This window comes from Lepus europaeus, chromosome 12 (assembly GCF_033115175.1).
Source record: "Lepus europaeus isolate LE1 chromosome 12, mLepTim1.pri, whole genome shotgun sequence".
Taxonomy (NCBI): domain Eukaryota; kingdom Metazoa; phylum Chordata; class Mammalia; order Lagomorpha; family Leporidae; genus Lepus; species Lepus europaeus.
Genome location: NC_084838.1, coordinates 62,351,225 through 62,373,738, shown reverse-complemented (window position 1 = coordinate 62,373,738; position 22,514 = coordinate 62,351,225). Strand labels below are relative to the sequence as shown.

The window sequence follows — 22,514 nt, the reverse complement described above, 5'->3', positions numbered from 1 at the left end:
GAATTTCATTCTTCTACAAAGTTTGAAGCACCCTCCTATAAGGCAAATATGTTTTAATAGTGGCTTTTACTAAGAGGAGGGCAATGCACAAACAACATTAATTACTAACATATTTATTGATTTGAAGACAATGATTGCATAGAAGTGCCTAATTTTCAACTAAAGTATCTCCCTAACTAATCTCTAAGCTAGAACTTTTGATATTTAATCTTTGTCAGCACCACGAGGGAATGAGGCAAAAAGCTCAAGCTAAAGTGTTTTTTATACTATTCTGCCTGCACTGTTATGTTTTCCCAGAAGAAAAATGGAATTTTCCTATGTTATATTAATCTCTCTCTTTTTCTGGACTTGAATGTAAGGAAATACTAATGTAAGGAATTGAGTTAAAGTACACTTTTGGTATTTGCAAATAAGGGAACTCTAGATGAACAACCAATTTAGAAGCCTTACCTCAACTTTAAGGGAATGGTGGAGCTTATATTACCAGTCAGCTCCAAACTGCTTACTATAAAAATTTAAATACTTATCAATGTTAAGAAATGCAACAAACATATCTTGCTGTTCAGTGCATTATACAGGCACAAATAATTTCAGTCAAGTACTTGTTTCTCCAACTCCTGCAAAACACAAGCACTTTCATGATGCCAAAACAAATGCTCATTGGAGGTCCCCTACTTACTGATATCTCAGCAGCCCTCGACATAGTTGATCACTCCTTTTCAAAGGACTGTTTTTACTTGGCCTCCCACGCATCACTTTCTCTTGGATCCTCTCCTTTCCTACTGTTTGCTTGTTCTGACGCCACTGCTGGTTTCTCTTCGTTTTCCAGACCTCCAGAAGAGTACCCCTGGGCTTACCTCTTCTAAAACAGCTCCCCTGAATAATTCATCTAGTGTCACAATTTCACATGCTATGTGCTGGGATTCCTTAATGCATGCTTCAAGCATGAGTCTTTCCCTAAAACCAAGTGTCTTATGCCCACTTGCCCTCGTTGCAGCTCTACTTACTCTTTGATTAGCATCTCAAACTGAAAATTTGCTGTTGATTTGATTCTTATCCAATTTAATAAATGGTGTTTCCCTGAATTCATCAAATTCTCAGCTGAAATCTTTGAGTTATCTTTAGTTACTCCTTTCCTCTATATAACATCCAAATCCTATGACCTCTATCTTATATATCTTATATATCTATATATCTTATATATCTACAAGGCTACCAATGCCAAAACCCAAAGCCACCATCACTTCTCCCTGAGAGTATGGCAATAGCCCTGTCCTGTTTCCTGGTTTTATCTCTACCTTCTCAGTCATTGCTCAACATTGCAAAGTAAACCTGTCAGATAGAAGCTGGATTTTGCCAGCCTCAATTCCAAATTCTAATAGTTCTTCATCTCCCTCAGAGTCAAATCCAAATTCCTATCATGAACTACAAAATCTGTCATCTTTCTCAAGGAGTTCATTTGCATAGCATGCTTCTCTGGAGGGAACAATAATGCTCCCAATCCATACACCTAAGGTTGTCCATTTTCTAATTACCAGAACCTGTGAATATGCCACTCACATGGAAAAGGGAATTTGAAAACAAGATCAAGTTAAAGACTCTGAGATGGGATGACCCTGGTGTATCTACTGTGCCAAGTGTAAGGGTCTTTACAAGAGAGAGGCAAGAGTATTGAGGAGCAAGGGCAGAGAAGTGAAGATGCTGAAAATGCTGGCTGTGAGGACAGAGGAAGCCACGAGCCATAGAATACCCAGCAGGGTACAGAGTCTATTTTCTATTTTTCAACATGGATTTTATTGATTTGTGTATAAATCTTACACCACTTCTAAGTAATCACAGTTATCATTGTTTAAATGTTTAATAGAACATTCTCATTAAATCCCAACCAACATTCAAATATTCTCACCTACATTATGGATTATTTTGTGCCACATGCTTAACCCAAGGTCTATTTGAGCCAAACCAGAGCCGGTACTGAGACTGAATCTCGTGTACCTATATTTGAGTGCTACTTACATTCCAAACATTGCCCAAAGTTGGCATTCCTTCAAGTCATTAACATGGTGTGCAAGGCCTGTTTGTCCAAAGTGGGAGAAAGAATTTTCAGAGGCTACATTATTTCATTCTTTACTAATGAGCAATCCTGTACCAATAGGGAAATGTATGAATTCTTGATGTTTTTAGATTACACTTGGAGTAATTTACTACAATTATTTTCACATCAGCTAAATCTGCTTATAAATCAAATATAGTGCTAGCTATCAAATGTGCATTTTTCCTCTTGTGCAAAGGAGTGCTTTAGAAGAACCAGAAGATCCCTTATTCCTTTATGGCTGATGTATTCCAGCTTTTTGTTACTTGGCCTTTTACTCAAAGCATTTTTCTTTGTGGTTTCATTGGAGCTGCTATGCAAGATTGTTAATAATAACTCTCTAGCAATCTCTGAAAAGTTTGGCCATAAAAAATGGACTGAAGTGATTGTGTATATTTTACTAAACCCTTAAAAACTCTGTTTTTTTAATTATAGTTCAGAGATTATATGGTATTATGTGGACATGTGGAATAACAATAATATTATTATTATTTTAAAATAATAATTTGAAAACAAGAGAAGTGAACCCTTTTTTAGCAACTTGCACATACTGTAGCCATTGCAGACAAGTTGTTTTTTTCTAAATTATATTTCAGAAAATAATTCACACTTGCACATAGAATGAATTACTCAAGGTGTTTTCATGGAAAATAAATGAAGCAACAAAATCCATTTAAAATACAAATAATGTAGTGTGAAACTAAAACGAAAGATATTTAAGAAGTAAAATGGCATAGTAAGTTAAGGGGTGATGTAGAATATAGCCTCTGGATTTGGTATCTACGTGCTCTAGCAGTTGCTAGATGCATGAACTTATTCCAAGTAACTTCTCTATGCTTCAGTTTTATCAACTGTAAAGTGGGTATAATGAAGCATACCACATGGAGAATTAATTAATACTTGAAAAGTACCCTGGGGGGAGGCACTCTGGTGAAGCAGGTAAAGCCACCACCTACAGTGCTGCCATCCCATATGAGCACCGGTTCCAGTCCTGGATACTCCACTTCCAATTCAGCTCTCCGCTAATGCTCCTGGGAAAGCAGCAGAAAATGACCCAAGTCCTTGGGCCCTTGTGTTCACTTGTACCTTGGCTGAGCCTTGGCCATTGTGGCCATCTGGGCAATGAACCAGTGGATAGAAGACCTCTCTCTTTCTGCCTCTACATCTCTTTCTCTGAAATTCTGCCTTGTAAATAGATAAATACATCTTTTTAAAAAATAAAGTCCCTGAAATACTACTTAGCATGCAGAAATCTTTAATAAATGATATTGCTATCATTATAATAAGTGATTAAGCAAAATAATCTGATTTGTATCTTTTAATGAAGAAATTAAGACTTGCTCATTGTAGTGTATATGATTTAATATTATATACTGTTGTCTGACCAATCCAGTAATCATTTCTGAAGAGATTTTTACTTGACAATTTTCTCTTTAGATCCTGCAAATGTTGAATATTTACATTTATAATCACCCTTGTAGCCAGTCATGGCCATGAGACAAAGTTTTATCAAATAATCTGTTACAGAGATTCCTGGGAAATCTTTTGCTGTCTTTGAGCTATTTATAAAAACCATTCTTGAACTAAGAACATTTGTAGATTCTTATACCCTAATTCCCATGGAATCTGTAAAAGTCTTGCAGGAAAAGGCACTGAAAGTATAATATACATCTTAGAACTGTTACACAGTGCACCAATTACTTAAGCTACATACAGTTTTTAATCTTGGTGTCACCATCTATATCTATTCGATATGGGAATGTTTTTCAAGCAAAGAACGTTTTTGCCTTTGTAGTACATGCTTTAGAATAGTCAATCTTCAGAATGAGTAAATGATACTAAATCCAGCAACTGTTCTCTCAAATTTAGTTTCTGAAAACCAATCAAAATACACAGACAATTCAATAGACATCAAAGCTTTCTAAAATATTCTTAATTTGATGTCTCAAATTTCACTCAGAGCTGAATTTTTTAAAAAATGGAAAAGAAATATGTATTTAATGTGTCACTTTCTTCTCTTGGATCACTTACAGATGTGATACCAGATAAATGGTAGTTTATTTTGATAGATTTATTATAGAGTGTAAAACAAGGCCAATACAAAAAAAAAGTAGTTAAAAATGCAGCTCTTCCTGATCTACTTTTTCCTGCTAAGTTTGTCAAATCAATCAGTGAGAAATTAACAGGTGACAAAATGATGTTTAGAGATTCTACTTACAGTCATATATGCCATTTATTAAAGAGGGCATTTTAATTTAGCAAGTTTACTGAATAATTTGTCAAAAATCTATTATGATTCTACCTATTGCACTTTCACTGCTATTCATAGTACTTAGGAATTTTTAAATCCTTGAGGATTTCACTGGCATTGTTCAATGTCTAAATATTTGCCAATAGTTAGGGTAAAAGTCCTCACCAAGTTGATGACTACAAGTTCCCACTTGGGTTAATGAGAGGCATAATGCAAATACCCCCAAATTCCACAAGACTGGGAGCCCTATGAAAACAGCTGAGATCCTGTGTATTGCATTCAAAGATGGCCAGCAAGGCAGGGACTGTTAAATCCTCAAGCTCCTCAGGGGATGTGCAAAGTGAGACAAATCGGATCTATTAAACTGTTTTGTTCTCTCTGCCTCTCTCTCTCACTGTCCACTCTGCCTGTAGAAAAAAAAAAAAAAAAAACCCCTCTGTTTTGAAAAGAAACAAAGATATCCCAGCAACAGTGACATTCACATTCTATTTGATGTTTCTGTTCTGATGAGGAACACTTTTACAGGTCTTGAAGGCTCAGAGTTCAATTTTGTGGTTTTGCTCTGGAATTAGGAACAGTAAAACAAAAAATGTCTTTTTAGCACAAAATTAAGAGTACCACAAGAAAATCTGGATCACTAATGCACTAATGCTGGGGTCACCATGATTTGTAACTGGAATTACTTGGTTTCAAGTTAAACAATTAACTTTTAAACAAATATTGTGCTCCGTTCTTTCATTTAGTGTTGCAAATATTTCCACATTCATGTAGAGATGTGTGCTTCTAGTTATGATAGCCTATCCTATCTCTTTTTTCATATTAGATTTATTTTAAAGAAATTACAAAAAAACCCACATATTTTTATGTAAAGGTTTTCTTTAGCTATAATTGTTCAGTATTTTCAGTATTCCAACACATTACTTTTAAGAGCTTTCTGTTTTAAAATTATCTCTTTAAGCTGACATTTAAACCTACAACTTCATCTGCCCAATGTTAGTTTTGCAATGTAACAGCATTGTTCCTTTTTAATAAGATGAGCAAAAAAGACAAGAAATGTCAAAAAAAAAAAAAAAAAAAAAACCTAAGAGATAAACAAGAAAACAAAGCTAGTAGTAAAACCACGGCTACAAGTTTTGCAAAACCATGATTTATGCTCAACAACCAGGATTCAGAGACCAGGAAGATAATCAGAGAGAGTGTATATCAAGATATACAGCTATGAGTATGCAACCTTATTAAAGGCAATTTTAGGGGAAAAGGTTTCAGTTCAAATAAAGAAATGTAAAATTCCATCCTCCACACAAAACAGCAGGCAGCTCTAAAGACCAACAGAGAAATGCATGGCAGGTCCAGCTAGAGAATTGACACCATCAACATTGATTGCCCCATTTTTCTGAATATGCTTTGAAAATTCTATCTGCATGGCCATGCTTCTCCTTACTCATGTTCAAAAATGCTTTTGTCTCTGGTCTCATTGCTAGCCATCCAAACTCATTCACCTCTGAAGATCTACCTTCTTGAGGTGTTGGATTTTTATGTCAACTTGTAGTTTCATTGATCTTAAGTACTACAAACTTTGGTAATTAGGAATTTAATGTGTGTGTGTGTGTGTGTGATGTCATAAGCAACTTGAAGCTGAGATCATAAATTTTTAGCTCTTTGTTACCTGTATTATTATGTATTTCATCATATTCATCCTCAGTCATCAAATATTTTATATAATTAAATTAATAGAATGCATTTTGAAACATCCACATAAAACAGAAATCTGCCATTGAAATAAGTAGAACAAAGTATTCATTTAATAATATTATTATGTAATTATCAGTATTTAAATTATGAAATGAATATAGCTATTATTAAAATTTTTAAATGTATGTTAAAAATATCAGGGCAGAAATAAAAGATGTCAAAGAAAAAAAAACATTGAGAAGTTATACAATATTGTGGGTAGAAATACCACTGTTAAATTAAAAATTTTAAATTGATAATGGTATTAATAAAATGAATGAATAGATTGATATTTAAAAAAAATCTAGTTTTGTTCTGTCATACTCATTTAAAATACGTGACAGATCTCATTCATAATAAGAAAAACTACATAAAGATATTTAAGAGCAGTTTTAATGAGAAAAGAATCTGTCCTACTTGAAAAAATAAACCTTTCAAAAATATATAAAATTTGAAAACATAAAAAGCTATTATAAATATATGTGTGTATATATATATTTCTCATTAGCTAATGTTCAATGAAGCTGAATAAGGGTGTAAAATAGATTGTTATAGAAGGAAAAAGCTAACAAAAAGAATACATTTTGAATTTTAGTTAGCTGGAAGACAGCAAAAATATGAAAGCATCCATTGATCAAAGCAAGAATAAAAGAAAAAATTCTCTATCAGGTAATAAATCCTTTTAGAGTTATAAATATTAAGACAATATGTTTCTGGTACAAAAAGATATCTGCTGGAATAGCATAAGTAAAATTATACTTAATGATTTAATACTTCTAAAAATAAGCACCAAAAATTGGAGACAGAGTTTATTTAATTTATGACATTGAGATAACATGTTAGGAATTTGAAGACAAAAATCTTTTTTAGATGTACAACTCACTATAAACAAAACTAAATCCCATGTGTATCAGAGTGTTCATTTTAAAAATAACTTTAAAAGAACTAGAGAATAACACATACTTAAGCTTAAAATATATTGGAATAAAAATCAGATTCCAAAACAATTAAAAATTTTATTCAGAAAAGTTAATACTGTGAAATCTAAAAGAAAAAAAAATGATGGGATTGGGGAGAATAACTGAAGAAAATGAAATAATATAAATAACACAACAGGAGAGAAAATTACCAATGCATTTATTTATATAAATGAATAGAAGACATGAAAATATTTTAAATAGTTCAATTAAAAAAGATGAAAGTGATCTTTGGCAGAGGTGTGGGGGTAGGTGGGAAGTGAGGTGTTTAGTGCATCCCAAATCAGATTCCAGTTCTGGCTCTATTGCTGATTTCAGCTTCCATCTAATGTGAACCCTGGTCAATAGCAGCAATGATTGAAGTATTTAGGTCTCTGCCACCCATGTGAGAGACCCTGATTGAGCTTATACGTCTGGGATTCAGCCTGGCTAATGTCCGCTGTTGTGGGATTCTGGGGAGTTAATCATCTGTTGCAGTCATATGCATATGGGCATCTTAAAAGATTTTGTGGAAAATGTTTATTATGAAAAAATATGCACAGATTTCAAAAAACCTCTGCTCCAAAATTAGCATTTAATCCAATTTCCATGAACTTTTTGAAGTACCCTTGTATTATTAAAAAAAAAAAAGATTTATTTATTTGAAAATCAGACTTACAGAGAGAGAGAAAGAGAGACAGAGAGATCGTTTGTCTGTTGGTTCACTCCCCAAATGGCCACAATGGTCAGGGCTGGGCCGTGCCAAAGCCAAGAAGCAGGAGATTCATCTGGGTCGCCCACACATGTTGCAAGTTCCCAAAGACTTGGACCATCCTCCGCAGCTTTCCCAGGGATCACTCCCTAAATAGCCACAATGGTCAGGTCTGGGCCAGGTTGAATTCCAGGAGCCAGGAATTCCATCTCAGGCTCCCATGTTGGTTTCAGGGGCCCAATTACTTGGGCCATCTTCTGTTGCTTTCCCAGGTGCATTTGTCGGGAACTGTCAGAAACTGAAGAGGAACAGCTGGAACTCTGACCAGCACTCCAGTATGGCATGCCAACATCACAGGTGGCAGCTTAACCTGCTGTCACAATGCCAGCCTCTCTTTCTGGCTCTTAATGCCATCTGTTGATAGCTTTATCATTGGTCCCTGTATAGAGATGCATGTCTTTAGTCCTATGTCATTTTCACATACCTTCATTTTTAAAGACTGGATTTGGTAGATTAACTTTTAGATAGCTCGTTATTTGGAAATGTCAAATTTACCTGCTATCAGTGTGAGAGTATTATGCTCTTAGGAAGTTCTTCAGATACATAGTTAATTCCATTGGGTTAAAATCCAAAGATTTTGAGCTCTATGATCATCTACAAATGTGTTCTCTTGTGCATCAGATTGAAAATTCAATTTCCAGAGCTGTGTGAGGAGTAAATCAACAGCGTGATTAAACTGAAAAATCCTCCACAAAAGTTAGAAAACATGCTTTCCTCTTGATTTATGACATGATTCTGCCGAAGGCAGCTCTCCAGAGAAGTTTCTATCAATTATTTATTATTGTTTGGTGATTATGATGTTTATTAATGATTCAGCTGAAAGCTTTTCAAGTGAAATATTCTATAAATCCAGAACATCTTAAAAATGCCATAGTTCCAGAAAAGCTAGATGAGATAATCACCTGTTATTGAAACTAAGATTACTGTTTTAGTTTCAAGGTCTATGTTTGCTACTAAAGACTATCTGATCTCTACCTGTGAAAAAGACTTGAAAAAAGAAAAAGAGCTACTCAAAAGCTATTAGCCCTGAGAATGATTGAATTTCTTTAATCTAGGACCGAATAAATTTTAGATCTTCAGTAAGTATGCATTATATGACTAATATGAGAAAAAAATTCCACTAACACAACATTTTCCAGAACGTCTTTCAATGTTGTTTGGTTAGTTTCAAGTCAAGTTTGTAATTTGATTTGTGTAACTTGATTTTGGAATAATGCTTTTTATTTCTCAGACTTGCACAATGACTTTTTGATGTGTGCGTTATTCATGTGTGGTTCTGCTTGGTTTCATAATGGAAACCTGAGTAAAATGGCTTTTATTGAAAATGTATTCATTTGAAACTGTCCATGTCCAAATGCACATGAGTGCTTGCTCTGTTCTCTGCTTAGTTTGCCAAGTTAACTACCACTTTGGTTTTGTTATTTAGACTTGAAGTTAATCTGAATTTAATTCTCGCAAATAAACAAAACCTTCATTTTAACATGGACTTCAGTAGAATCCCTTGCATTTCTGAAGAGAAAGATGTTTATACACAGATAAAAAGGAGCTGTAGGAAGCTAATCTATGTGTGGTTTATTGAATTACAAATGCTGTACTATTATAAACTTTGGACACAACGTAGTATGTGGGACTCATGTGTTCTGGATCCAGGTTTATATGTTAGAAGAATGGTGAACCATCATGTGAGGGAGAGGACATTTTCATGAAGATTCTTATTATTCAGGTGGTTATTCACTCAACAAACATTTTATGATGTGCTCAAACTGAGATGAGTGCTACAATGGAGTTGAATTGAAGAAGAAAAGTCTGAATCAATTTTTTTTTAAAAGCATTATTTATTTAATTTATTTGAAAGGGGGTGCAGCAGAGGGGTGAGGGAGAGGAGAGAGGAATTTTCTATCGACTGAGTCACTCTCCGAATGTCCACAACATCCAGGGCTGGACAAGGTCAAAGCCAGCAGCCAGGAACTACATCAGAGTCTCCCACAAGGGTAGCAGGAGCATAAGCACTTGAGCCCTAACCTGCTCCTTTCAGAATGCATTAGCAGGAAGCTGGATCAGAAGCAGAGGAGGGGCTGTTGCTGTGGCTTAGCGGGATGCAGTGCTGGCATCTCATATGGGCACCGGTTCGATTCCTGGCTGTTCTACTTCCAATCCAGCTTTCTGCTATGGCCTGGGAAAGCAGTAGAAGACGGCCCCAGTCCTTGTGCCCCTGCACCTGCGTGGAAGACCTGAAAGAAGCTCCTGGCTCCTTGCTTCAGATCGGCGCAGCAACTGCAGATGCGGCCAATTGGGGAGTGAACCAGCGGATGGAAGACCTCTCTCTCTCTCTCTGCCGCTCCTTCTCTCCCTGTAAATCTGACTTTCAAATAAAATAAATAATCTTTAAAGGGGGGGGGGCAGCATTGTGGCACAGTGGGTTAAAGCCCCAGCTTGCAGCGCTGACATCCTATATGGGTGCTGGTTCCAGTCCTGACTGCTCCTCTTCTGATCCAGCCCTCTGCAATGGCCTGGAAAAGCAGTGAAAGATGGCCCAAGCCCTTGGGCCCTGCACCCACGTGGGAGACCTGGAAGAAGCTCCTGGCTCCTGGCTTCAGATTGGCTCAGCTCTGGCTGTTGTTGTCATTTGGGGAATGAACCAGCGGAATAGAAGACCTCTCTCTGACTCTACCTCTCTCTGTAACTCTTTCAAGTAAATAAAATAATTATTAAAAAAAAAGAAGAAGAAGAAGCAGAGGAGCCAAGACTCAAACCAGCATTAATAAATGAGATGTAGGCATTTCAATCAGCAATTCAACCCACTGTGCACAAGACACTCCTCTGAGATCAAGTTTCAATAGTCGGTAGTCATATACATAAATACAGTGATAAAAAATAAGTGCTGTAATGACAGTGGCAAAAATTGCAATAATAATTTTTTAAAAAAACAGGTATTGGTATTTCTACCTTCCAAAGAGTAAACACAGCTTGATTGTATGTTTACTGTTCTCCTGTCTTGTTTATTTTCTTATTTTTTTTTTCCTCTCTATGGGAGAACCTTCAGAATTGGTGCGCACAGAGAAACAGGTGTGAGATTAAGATCCAAGTACCTGAGAACAACAATAATTCGTGAGAAGGCTTGAGGATTGAAGTCGATGACATACTAGAAGATCTAGAAATAAAACAGAGAAATAAAACAATAAATCTAGCAATAAACAGAAATGTAGAGAAAGAATGATGGACTTGTTATAAAGAGTGACTTGTTAAGAAAAATGAAAATCCAAATCACACCATTAGGCTATGTGGTTGGGTTAGACGTGGTGGTGCCTTTTCTGTGACACCAGAGATGTTTCAGAGGAAAGGAACCTGGCTGTGCAATATTTGGGAGATGTGTCTGTGTGTTTTTCCAGCTGCATCCACATTTAAGATTGAACTTAAGGTTAACTGAGTAGACAGCTTACATTTGCAGCGGGTTAGGCCACAGCTTTTGACTTCAGGGAATCCCATGTAAAAGTGCCTTTTAGAGTCCTGGCTGCTCCAAGTACAATCCAGCTCCCTGCTGATGAGCCTGGAAAGGCAGCAGATGATGACCCAAATACTTGGATTCCTGCCATGCAGGTGGGAGATCATGATGGAGTTCCTGGCTTCTGGGCTTCTATCTGGCTCAAACCTGGATGTGGCAGCCATTTCGGGAATGAATCAGAAGATGGAAAATCTCAAACTGCTTCTCTCTCTCTCTCTCACTCTCTCTCTCTCATTCTGCCTTTCAAATAAATCATTAAAATAAGAAAAGGTCAACTGAATGGTTCAAGGTGGCGCACAGGTGCCATTTGATTGCAAGCTTTGTTCGAAGTATTGTGGAGAAAAGAGGAAAAACTTGCTTATTCTGTAAATGAGGATTAGGGTGAGGGGCAGACTTCACAACTGAGTCTATGACTGAGAACTTAAAAATGTCAAGAAAAGAGAATAATACAGGTAAAAGCTAGCTGAAGTTTACAACAACAACAACAAAAAAAGATAGAATTGGAGATATCAGGTTTTACAGGTCTAAGGATGGGATGCAACACAAAGTGAGCAGCATCCCTTGAACGTCAGTATCTACAAACACAGAACCAGTGAATTATGTATAATCAAGCATCTCTGTATACTATATTTTTTTGAAAATTCCAAAGTATAGAAGAGCAAGCTAAGGTCCATGAAAGTGCAATCACCCAAACCCAGACAAGGGTATTTCGTAGAAATATTCCATGTTTCTGCATATAGAGGAAGGGGGAGAATTGTCAAAGAAAAAGGAAAAACCAGTTAAGCTGCTAGAGCCAAATATAATACGTGAACCTTGTTGGAATTAACTTTTAAAACAAAATGGCTGAGAAGAAAAATAGCTTTCTTTGAGGCAATCCAGAAAATCTGAATGAACCTGGTATCAGATAATATTAAAAATTATAAATCGGCTCTAGGCATTTAGCCTAATAGTGAAGATGCCTGCATCCCACATCGGAATGTCTGGCTTCAGTTCTGAGCTCAGGCTGTAACACCAGTTTTCTACTCATGCAGCCAGCTCAAAGATTGGGCTCAACTGAGTGGATCTCTGCCGTCCTTGCAGGAGGTGTGAATTGCCTCCCCCAGTCTCCAAGTTTGGTCATGGACTTTGCAGGTATTTGGGTAGTGAATCAGCAGATTGACAGATGTTTCTGTCTCTCTGTCCCCTCTCATTATCTCTCAAATAAATACAAAAGTAATATTAATTATAAATACAGGTATATTTTAAAAACTTTTTATTAGGGATTCATGGCAGCAATTTGCTTTAAAGTATCTCAGTTAAAATAGAGAAACTAGAACATATATTGAAAAAAGAAACTAACCAATATTTTTTAATTGATAAATTGGTGCACAGATGCCCACTGTCTATTTCCCCTTGTGTGTAGTCTTAAAATTTTAATACTAAAAACTAAAATAAAGATAATGGCATATAAGTTTCCATGCTCTGTTTTTGCTTTCTGAAAACACAGTTTTGGAGCTTCCATTTTTCTTATATTCCTATTTCTCTGCTGTTTTCTCCTTTTTCACTCATTGTGGACAAATCATCCTTTACATACTGAATATAAGATGAATTAGTGCTATGAAATTCCTGATTGATAATTCCTACATCTGGGTTATCTCAGAGTTTGTTTCCATTATTCTGTCTCTTCTCTTAAGAATGGGTAATATTTTCTATTTATCTGTGAAGTTATTTTAGATTTGATGCTGACACCTGCCAATGTTACATTGTAGAGATTCTAGACTCTGTTATATTAACCTGAAGAATGCTATTTTATTAGTTTTAGCAGACAATTAATATGGTCATACTCAAAAGTAAACTTTCTCATTGAGGTGCTCAAATATCATTTCAGTCCTTTATCCTTAGTGGGATTTTGTCCTGTGTTTGTTCCAATGTTACAAACAATGTTTTACACAGTATTTGGGACTCCTCTTTTCTGACTCTTCCCTAGAATTCCCATTACGTTTTAGTGACTGTAATTACCTCAGACTCTCTGTAATGATACTTTGGTCCTCCATGACTACAGAGATCTTGAGAGTTTCAGTCACTTCATGAACGATCAACAGTAGTATGTTTTTTGTCTAATTGCCGTAAAACAGCAAAATTATATTAGATCACTATCTTTTTCCAGTTGTCAACTATCTCTAAAATCGGTCTGTTTTTATTTATTCTCCAATGCTTCACATAATTCTAAACATTTGTATATCAAATTAATTATTATTCATGGGAGCTAGGGGGGTTGGGTTTGGTATTTACTCAGAGTATTTGATTTACTCAGCTTATGTCACCTAGACACATCCAGACATATAACATACACACAACTAGTTACTTAAGCCTGAACAAAATCAAATAATGGAGACATAAGAATATCGAAAGGTTAAGAATAAACACTAGAAGGCAGGAGAACGAGGAAAAGCCCAAATGGTGCTGAAGATGGACATAAAAAGAAAAAAAGTACACAAACATTCTCATGTGTTGCACATATTATGTTAGTGCTAAAATTAGCAAACAATCAATATTCTCACATTACTGATAAAGTTATGGGTAAACACACAGGGATATTGTAGGGTGGTTGAGGATAAATTTAGTAAAATGGGTTAGTTTCAGATTATGATGAGTTTCATGTGTCAGGCAGTTATTTGAACTTTTTCCAATATAGAGAGAAGCGAAGGAGTCCAACAGACAATAGGAAAGGATATTCATATAACAAGCAGAATTCATTGGGAGAAGACTTGCAGAAGCCAAAAAAATTATGTAATATTTTATATATTATGAAATAATAGAGTTAAATTTGTGCCCAAATGTAAATTAATAAGTTTTTGTAGACAATCCAAGAGAGTTATTGCTTCATTTTTCATGCTTTTTGTTTTGTGGAGTTTTTTTTTTTTTTTTAAGGCAAACAAAGAAAAACAAGAAACATACCTCATATCCCAGATATACTGGAACTGTCGATAGTCATTCCGAGAATAAATTGGCATGTCTTAGGAAGAAAGTTTGCCCATTTTAAAAATAAAACAATATTAATAAGATTTTACAAGTATGATTTTCTTAAGATAATTTGCAGTTTGCTACAGCAACAGTGTACTGCAAACATTATCCCATAAAACAAATAGCAAAGGAAAAAAAAAGTGAGATTAATATTGTCCTTCCTAAGCTTTCCTTAAAATAAGCATCCAGCTCCCTACTTCCCATCCAGCTCCCTTTTAATGTTCCTGAGAAAACAGAGGAAGATGGCCCAAGTCCTTGGACCATTGCACACACATGGGAGACCAGGAAGAAGTTACTGGCTTCAGACAGGCCCAGCTCCAGCCATTGTGGCCATTTGAGGAGTGAATCATCAGATGGAAGACCAACCTCTGCCTCTGTGTCTGCCTCCACCTGTACTTCTCTGTAACTCTACCTTTCAAATAAATAAATCTTTTTTTTAACAAAAAGAACAGAATATGTTATCTGGAGGACATAATGAAAATTATCTAAGACTTGGTACAACTTATACTGCAACCAACTCTTTTTGTACTCGCTCCAACTATATGTATAGCACGGATCAGTTTTAAGTCCTATCATCTATAAATAAGGTCATAGTAATAATGCTAGTTGTTGCCATTATTGAACACTGATTATATATTAGAAACCACGTAAAATGTATCATATTTATTTTACTTAATTTTCTTCTGGATGTTAGATCTTACAGCATTTGTAGATGAAGGAATTATCACAGAGAAATCAGTATATTCATATTCAATCAAGATGAGACAGCCAGTAGGCAACAGACCTAGGAGTAAGTATCAGCTCAGTTTAGAATGAAAGCCTTTCATTAATTTATATTATACGTTATGTTTTGTGCTGTTGTCCAACATACCATGGCATTTCTTTTTTTTTTAAACTTTTATTTAGTAAATATAAATTTCCAAAGTACAGTTTATGGATTACAATGACTTTTTCCCCCCCATAACTTCCCTCCCACCCGCAACCCTCCCATCTCCCACTCCCTCTCCCATTCCATTTCCATCAAGATTCATTTTCAATTATCTTTATATACAGAAGATCAATTTAGCATATATTAAGTAAAGATTTCATCAGTTTGCACCCACACAGAACATAAAGTGTAGAATACTGTTTGAGTACTAGTTATAGCATTAATTCACATTGAACAACACATTAAGGACAGAGATCCTACATGAGGAGTAAGTGCACAGTGACTCCTGTTGTTGACTTAACAAATTGACACTCCTGTTTATGGCATCAGTAATCTCCCGAGGCTCTAGTCATGAGTTGCCAAGGCTATGGAAGCCTCTTCAGTTCACTGACTTCGATCTTATTTAGACAAGGTCATAGTCAAAGTGGAAGTTCTCACCTCCCTTCAGAGAAAAGTACCTCCTTTTTGATGGCTCATTCTTTCCACTGGGATCTCACTTGCAGAGATCTTTCATTTAGGTCCTTTTTTTTTTTTTTTTTTTTTTTTTTTTTTTTTTTTTTGCCAGAGTGTCTTGGCTTTCCATGCCTAAAATAGTCTCATACCATGGCATTTCAAAAAGTTCATGGCAAAATGGAATTAAAATATTTTTATGAAAAAAATTGAATTTATGCATAGTTTTTCATAATACACCTTTTCTAGCAAATTTGCAAATTTCTCTCATGTAATATAATTCTAATAGTGTCTACACCATAAGCTAGAATTGGCCCTCACTAATACAAATGTACCATCCATGCTCTAGGTCTATTATTACCATACAAAGTCCATTGTCTTCAACCATCCATCCTCCATCTGCTATTTTGTTAGCTGCATGATACACAATTCCTCTTCCTGTTAGGGCTATTAAACTGAGTCAGGTAAAACTGCTTCATGCATGGCTTGGGTACTAAGAGATGACTGTTTAAATAACTATATGACAAGAATCATATATTCGGGGGGCCGGCGCCATGGCTCACTTGGCTAATCCTCCACCTGCAGCGCCGGCATCCCATATGGGCACTGGGTTCTAGTCCCGGCTGCTCCTCTTCCAGTCCAACTCTCTGCTGTTGCCCGGGAAGGCAGTGGAGGACAGCCCAAGTGCTTGGGACCCTGCACCCGCATGGGATACCAGGAGGAAACACCTGGCTCCTGGCTTCGGATCAGCACAGCGCCGGCCGTAGTGGCCATTTGGGGGGTTGAACCAATGGAAGGAAGACCTTTCTGTCTCTCTCTCTCTCTCTCTGTCTCACTGTCTAACTCTATCTGTCAAAGAAAGGAAGGAAGGGAGGGAGGGAGGGAGGGAGGAAGGGAGGAAGGAAGGAAGGAAGGAAGGAAGGAAGAAATAAATCATATATTCTGCAAAGTCAGCATTATGAAGAAAGCAGTGTTACACCTAGTTTTCTGTTTTATAATTTAGGAATGCTGGATGGGATCTGTGTTATGGTACAGTAGATTAAGCCTCCATTTGTGACACTAGTATCCTATATAAGAGTGCCAGTTTGAGTCCTGGCTTCTCCACTTCAGATCCAGCTCTCTGCTAATGCATGGGAAAATCAGCCAGTTACAGCCCAAGTAAATGGGTTCCTGCCACCCACATGGGAGACCTAGATGGAGTTCGGGCTCCTAGCCTCAGTCTCACCCAGACCTGGTTACTGCAGCCATGTAGGGAGTGAACCAGTGATGGAAACTGTCTATCTCTCACTGTTGCTCTGCCTTTCGAATAACTAATTAAAAAAAAAAAAAGAAAGAAAATGCATACTGTGTATAATGATGAAATCAGGCTACTTAATATTTCCATCTCCTTAAATCTAAAAGAATTGGCTAACACACAACTGTTTGTTTTTCTGGGCTATGGTATGATATTTCAAACCATTTAAAAAATGAGTACTGATTAAATCAGAATGATTGCTTCCCTCTCACTGTCATTACTTTATGTTTGGAGACTTCAAGCTTCTCTTTCTAGTTCATAAAATATGCAACAGGTTTTTCTGAACTATAGTCACCTCCATGTCCTGTAGAACACAAAAAGCCATTCCTTCCTGTATTTTGGTACCCATTATGAAACATTATTTTTTCCTGACCATTCTCAGTCTCTAATAACCACTAGTCCACATACAGATTGGTTTTTTAGCTTCTATATATGAGAATAAATATGTATTTGTCTTTCTGCATGTGACTTATTCCACTTCACTAAATATTCTCTAAGTCTATCCATTTTGTGAAAATTTATAAGCTATCATTATTTTATGGCTGTACAGTAGTCCATCATACTAAAATTGAAATTATACAGAGATGATTTTCATGCTTGCTGCACAGGGATGAAACCCAATTTTGTGATGTGTTCCAACTTGCCTTTGAACCTACCTAGCAAAATCATTTCTGATACTGTACTTTTCAGAAGTCCCACTTTATATTTCCTCTATTGAGATTTTTCTAATATTTCATTCACTAAAATTAATTATTTAAAATTCTCTCAATATGTATGTTTTAATTCTGTGATTATAATTTTAGTAGCTAGTTAGAAATCTGCTAAATACAGTGTTTGTTCCACTCTAGGTCATTTTCTATTCACTGCTTCTTAATTTTCCCAAATTTGAGCCATACTTTCTTGTTTATTTGCCCACTAATTTTTAGTAGAAAATTAGGTATCATAGATAAGACTTTGTAGCAACTATGAATTCCCTTGAATTCTTTTGTTCTAATAGGTGATTAAGTGGCCTAGATTCAAGCTGTAAACTGTATTTTTCTGTGGTATATGGAGCTGATATACCTGCTTCAATTTCTGGTTTTATTTTATTTTTTAACTTCCCTGGTGCCTCCTCTGGGTTTGCGTATTTTATCATTCAGTCAAGGATTTGGACCGCTTATACTGGATTTAGGGCCCTGCCTTCTTTATGGATCCTTTTATGGGAAATCTCTCTTATAATTTTAGCTTCTATTATGCTTATGGAAATAAGTCAGATCCAAAAAGATAAGTATCATAGGTTTTCTCAGATCAGTGGTAGCTAATCTATACAGTACAAAAAAATTAATGTGTATGAATGAAGTTGACATCTTGTGATTTGATTATTGTCTATAGCTCTTGTCTGTATTCCTAGGGACAGTAGTTTTCTGCTTTTTACTTCTTAAACTCTTTATTCAGTGGAACATTAAGCCTGTGATCACCAAGAAAATTGAAAGTATTTTATCAAAAAATCAAAAGAAAGAAAGGAAGGAGGAGGGCGGGGAGTATCACATTCTTGAAATTGTATCTATGAAGTCTGTTTTCTTTATATTAATATAAACCAACTAAATAAAATATTTTCATATCCCTCCAAAAGATTTATTTATTTATTTGAAAGACAGAGTGACAGAGAGGGAGAGGAGGAGGGAGAGGAAGAGAAAGAGAAAGAGAGAAGGGCATTTGTTGGATAAAGCAAGGAACTTTCTTCAGATTTCCCATAATCATGGCAGTAACCCAAGTACTTGGATCGTCACCTGCTGCCTTCCAGGTGAATCAGAATCTCAGAGTAGCTGGAACTCAGACTGGCGCTCTGATATAGGATGTGGGGTCCCAACTGACGGCTTAACCTTCTGTACCACAATGCCCCATACCTATGAGTCAGCCTTGGTCTCTCTTCTTTGGCATCTCAAATTAGCACAGCTTCAACTTTCTGCCACTTCACCTGCACTTGGTTTTGAGAATCTTCTCAAATAAGTAGAAAACAAAAACAAAAGAAAAGAAAATCTCATTTGGTACAATAAACTCTTCCAAAATTAGATTCCCCTTTGGTTCCTATCTCATGTTCTAAGTATCCTTGATTATTCCCTTAAAAATAAATGAGTAATTGTCTAGAGATTTACACAGAAATTATATTCCAATTTGGTATTATATTCCAATCTGATAAAGCCACCGCCTGCAGTGCCGGCATCCCATATGGGTGCTGGTTCGAGTCCTGGCTGCTCTACTTCTGATCCAGCTCTCTGCTATGGCCTGGGAAAGCAGTAGAAGATGGCCCATGTCCTTGGACCCCTGAATGCATGTTGGAGACCCTGAAGAAGCTCCTAGCTCCTGGCTTTAGATCTGAGAAGCTCCAGCCATTACAGCCATCTAGGGAATGAACCAGCAGATGAAAGATCTCTCTCTGTCTCTCTTTCTCTCTCCCTCCTTCCCTCCCTTTCTCTGCCACTGCTTTCTATAACTCTGCCTTCCAAATAAATAAATAAATATTTAAAAACATAAATGATAGAAAATTAAATATAGATTATGTAGTTGCACTATTATAAAGTGGGAAATTATTGTTTTTCAGTGAAGAAATTGACACAGAGAAAGATTAAGAACCATGGCCTTAGCAATACACAGAGTCTAGTTAGCATTTATTTCAGGGGAAAAGAGAGAGAGACCCTGCTAGTTCGCTCTATAAATGACTGCAATGGCCAGGGTTAGAGTAGGCTAAAGCTAGGAACCAGAAATGTAATCCAGGTGTCCCCCATTGGTGGCAGGGATGCAACTATCTGAGCCATTACCTGATGCCTCCAAGGTTCTGCATTAGTGAGAAGCTGAAATTGAGACTGAAACCACAAATTGAACCCAGGCATCCAAATTAGTGTCTTCATTACTAGGCCAAATGCCTGTCCCTTGAAGTAGCTTTCATCTTAGTTATTCCTTTATAGATAATTTAAGTTTCTTAAAAACAATTTTAATTGACCAATTTTAACAAAAGTATAAATCAAAGGGGGAAAAGTGTAATTATTCCTAAGGTACAATCTCTTCTTATTTCTGATTATATGAATGTCAGAACATGTATAATTTTATTTATCTCATTCCCAATTATGAGTATGGAAAAAACCCACAAATGCTTCAATTATGAATCCCAATCTTCTCCCTTGTTCCAGGAAATGGACTAGGCTCTACATATTAAGTTGTGTGAGCTTCCTTTGAGTACATCATGATAGATATAGTAGTAATGAAATTAACCTATGCCAGTTGACTTCTGCTCTTGAATGTGTCATTCTTAATTTAATTCACCAGAATGTGGTGGTGCATATTTAGTGTTTCTCTCAAAGATTATTCACTAAAGGTTCATTTTAGTCTCCCTAAAGATTGTTCCATTTCATTCTTTTTTTTAAGATTTATTTATCTATTTGAAATGTAGATTTACAGAGAGAGAGAGAGAGAGAATCTTCCTTCCACTGGTTCACTCCCCAAATAGCCACGACAGCCAGTGTTGGGCCAACACAAAGCCAGGAGCCAGGAGCTTCTTTCAGGTCTTCCACAAGGGTGCCAGTGCCCAGGGACTTGGGCCGTCCTCTGCTGTTTTCCCAAGCGCATTAGCAGGAAGCTGGATCAGAAGTGTAGCAGCCAGGACTCAAACCTGCAGCCATATGAGTTGCTAGCATAGTGCCCCAGGGCTTAACTCGCTGCACCATAGCGATGGCCTCTGTTTCATTTCATTCTAAGACTTAATAAAATGAGCCCAGGTTTAGATCTACCTATACAGACAATTCAAATTGACTCCATATTATTTAGTCATTCCATTTTAAAGAGCTATCTTAATTAAAAAATAAGGAAACAAACATGTTGGTTCTTTGTTTCCAAACTGTCTGTATTCTATTATAAATTGTGAAGTTAGAGCTGTATTTTTGTATCATGTCTGATGACTTTTATTCATTTATTTATTCTATAGTTTTTTTTTAAATTTTTATTTATTTGATAGGTAGAGTTATAGACAGTGAGAGAGAGAGAGAGAAAGGTCTTCCTTCCATTGGCTCACTCCCCAAATGGCTGCCATGGCCAGCGCTGTGCCAATCCAAAACCAGGAGCCAGGTGCTTCTTCCTGGTCTCCCACACAGGTGCAGGGGCCCAAGCACTTGGGCCATCTTTCATTGCCCTCCCAGGCCACAGCAGAGAGCTGGACTGGAAGAGGAGCAACCGGGACTAGAACCCGGCACCCATATGGGATGCTGGTGCTGCAGGCGGAGGATTAACCAAGTGAGCCACAGCACCGGCCCCCTATTTATTCTATAGTTTTGAACAACTACTCTTCAGTATATTCTTCCATACCAAAAATGCTTCATTAAGTGTAGCATTTGAAGAATAGTACAAATGGATAGATGAACCAAATATACTGTGAGGTTTATTTTTGTACCATATTAAATAGCAAGCACAATGACTTGTGGGATCACATTATAGAAAGAATTGAAAGTATTAAGGATAACATCTAGTGAAGGGATATAATCCAGAGATGATCCTTATATGATTGGAAATATGGGATGGAGCTTTTATTCTTGCATTATTAAGAATGTATGGTAGTGCTTGTCAGAGTCAATTTAAACAAGACAATACAACAGATTTGGTGAAAGTGGAAGCAGTCAATATAATTAAAGCTTGAATGAAGCATAAGTGGTGAATGAAGAAGTCAAACAGTTTGGCTGGGAAAATGTTATGAATAACTTTGTAGAGTAAGTGAGATCCATGATTATCAAGGATTTTAGAAATTAAAATGACAAACAATAAAACAATTTTGGAATCTCATTTTCTATGCAATCCTGAGATTGGGTTGTATTTTGGAGAGAGAAGAATTGTGCAATCAATAGCTGAATATGCCACTCTTAAAAATCTATGGAAAATATTTTTAAAAAATACTTGAGCAATCAGAGATAGTTTGTATTTCACATATGATGCTTAGGCAGATTTTTTCACATTAAATTTTAGCACTCCTGTTCCTTATATTTCTGTTCTCAAGTGAGCTTTATTTCATAGATGGGAACTGTTAAAAGCAGAGGGGAATCTAATTGTTGCCTGGAGAAGAAGAAAGATAAAAGAAACCATTCAAAGTCTCTACTGGGATGAAATTAGTGTTAGGATAATGTGTCTTACTTTTATACCAAGCCTGAAACCATACTTGCAGCCTTTTAAGTTATTTACCTCCCACCAACTCCAGGGGTCCCCATCGAAAGAGCAAGCTGCATCTCCAACAGGAAAGTGTGATGCCAGTTTTCTGGAGAACTCAAGTTCTCTAGATGTAAGATTAAAGTCTCATTCATTAGAAATCATCCCTTTCCGAAAGGCTAATGCTAAAAATATGAAACTGTGCTAACACTGACTTATAAGTCTAAGAGAATGAAGTATATGATGCTATGGTCAAATCAGACAGAAAGTGCATTTCCATTATTTAAAAGTATAATCTAAAATGTATTTACTAAAAAGTGTTTCTAATTTTATATAGGATTATACATGTGTGTATATATGTGTATTATACAC

General features: G+C 36.3%; 1 non-coding gene across 1 annotated transcript; it reads left to right on the top strand.

The window, feature by feature from the left end:
- Positions 1–17,518: 17,518 nt before the first annotated feature.
- LOC133772089 (U6 spliceosomal RNA) lies at positions 17,519–17,624 on the top strand. The gene has a single exon (XR_009867716.1). It is a non-coding gene; the product is annotated as a U6 spliceosomal RNA (small nuclear RNA).
- The last annotated feature ends 4,890 nt before the right edge of the window (positions 17,625–22,514 follow it).